The sequence below is a fragment of the Octopus bimaculoides genome, chromosome 13 (assembly GCF_001194135.2).
Source record: "Octopus bimaculoides isolate UCB-OBI-ISO-001 chromosome 13, ASM119413v2, whole genome shotgun sequence".
Lineage (NCBI taxonomy): Eukaryota > Metazoa > Mollusca > Cephalopoda > Octopoda > Octopodidae > Octopus > Octopus bimaculoides.
The window spans coordinates 1,365,450-1,367,590 of record NC_068993.1 but is presented as its reverse complement, the minus strand read 5'-3'; the positions used below and the strand labels follow the sequence as shown (position 1 = coordinate 1,367,590).

The 2,141-nt window shown below is 29.1% G+C and overlaps 1 protein-coding gene across 1 annotated transcript in view; it reads right to left on the bottom strand.

Moving 5' to 3' along the window:
- LOC106868071 (transmembrane protein 33) overlaps positions 1-1,898 on the bottom strand; it is a 17,143-nt gene extending 15,245 nt beyond the window's left edge. The window contains exon 1 of the mRNA XM_014913187.2: positions 1,669-1,898. The gene's annotated coding sequence lies outside the window, so the exon portion shown is untranslated. The remainder of the gene's footprint in view (positions 1-1,668) is intronic.
- Between the last annotated feature and the right edge of the window lie 243 nt (positions 1,899-2,141).

Here is a 2,141-nt window from a genome sequence, read left to right as displayed (position 1 = left end):
GCTAATTGTGGTTGTAATGTGCTTGGGATTATTATAGAACTTTTTAAATTTACGAGATGAAAATCACTAGTTGCTTGTAGGACCGTAAATAACACAATGGCTTCTTCACTACACATACACACACAATAAATATATATATATATATATATATATATGAAAGAGAGAGAAAGGACACCGCTTATTGTGATCGTTTTAGGATACAATGATAGAGAACAAAAACAGGTAATAACTTTAAGCAGATAATATCTTTAGCATGTTTAGGATACACAGTCTAATAATGTTGGTCTACGATTACAAGACACTTCCACTAAAATACACACACAATGTGTGTGTGTGTGTGTGTGTATATATATATATGTACATACGTACACCGGTGGTGAGGTGCAACTAGTGGTTAAGAAGTAGGACGAGGTGTGGTTAAAAGGCGGTGAAATATGAAAGTATAATTATGAATTAAATCGATTGCTACTTTGGTGGAGAGTTAAAACATTTTAGAAATTAATATTCACTATTTTGAAAAAAAAAAAAGCCTTGTTTTTCTTCGTGTGAATATGTTTTATACACATAAATATGGAAAAATAGAGAACACGATGGCTTCTAGTGGTTTAAAATGTTTCAAGTAACACGTCGAACAAAAGTGGAATATTTTGGACTATAATAGTCAGATGTAAAAGAATTGTTTGGGTCTTTATAGGCAAAAATAACGGGAAAATTAAAACAATAAATTCTTAAAATATGTAAAACAATAATGTATTAGAAAGAAGAGGCATTCATTAAATGGTTAATTAGTAGAAAAGTGATAATTGTTGGGTCTTAGAAGTTTGAAATGACAAAACAATTTTCAAAATTAAATGTTTTATATAAAAAAAGGGTTTTTTTTTTCATCCCTCATTCATTTAAATAAGACTAAAATCGAAGTGATTACTAAATCATTCATCAGAAAACTAGAAAAAAATATTTAGTTATTGTAAATATATATATATCTAGGTATTCAGTTTCTGTGAATGAAGACGATTTCAATAAAATATCTCACGTTTTAATTTACACTCAGATGAACAAGACAGCCTGGGTTATGATAATAATCAAAGCGAATGTTTTTCATTATTAAACTAAACCTGATACTACATTCATTTCTTACAAATCAGCATTATATATATATATATATATATATATATATGATACATACGCACATCTAAAGGGGGGAACTAGGCCATTATCTTGTATCTAGACCATTCTAAATGTGTAACCATCACAAGACAATATATTAACAGACTAAATTAAAATGTTTGTTCAATTTATTCTATTAATAAAACTTGTAATGAGTAAAATATCAATTAAAACTACAATTTAAATATAGTTAAAAGGTTAACATCTTTACAAAATAACGTGAGATAATATAAAGGGTTTTTTAAAAATATTACAAGGTACATTAGTTACAGTTAATGAAAAAAATATAACAAACAAAATATTAGTAATTAGGCAATTAAATTGATAAATGAATAAAAATAAACTATGATTTATAAAAGTGAAAGAAGGAATTTATTGGTGGGGCGAGAAAAGAAAAAAAGAGAAAGCGATTGGAAGTTAATTGAAAGAGAATATGAGAAGGATTGATGAATATGGGTAATATTATTGATTGAGTTTAATTTGGAGAGAGTTCTTACTTACATTGAGAGTCTTTTTATAAAAAAAATATTCAGAGGAGATAAAAACTAATGCTTCAGCGAAGTAAAGAAATATTTTATATTTGCAGAAATGTTGTAGTTTGTGGTTTTTGAAGAGAAAATAATTTTAATGTGGTTCAGACATTGTAACAGTGGAGACACAGAAGAGTTACACGTAGAGAGAGAGAGAGTACAACTCTACAGCTTAACTCACTTATCTCCCTTTATTATACTCGCTTCAGCCTTAATTAACGCCGTTAAGGAGACGGCGGAAGCGGTGTTGGAGTCACCGGTAAAGTTCCTTCTCGTATTTTATTCCGGCTGTCAGCACGTTCAACTCAGATCGCGGTGACAACAACTTTGGAAGAATCTTTTTGTTTTCGTTTTCGTTTTAGGGATATAAAGTGGCGGCTAACTAAATAAAAGGAAGTGAAATAATAGAAAATCATATTCGTTAATAGACGCAAGCATGATTGT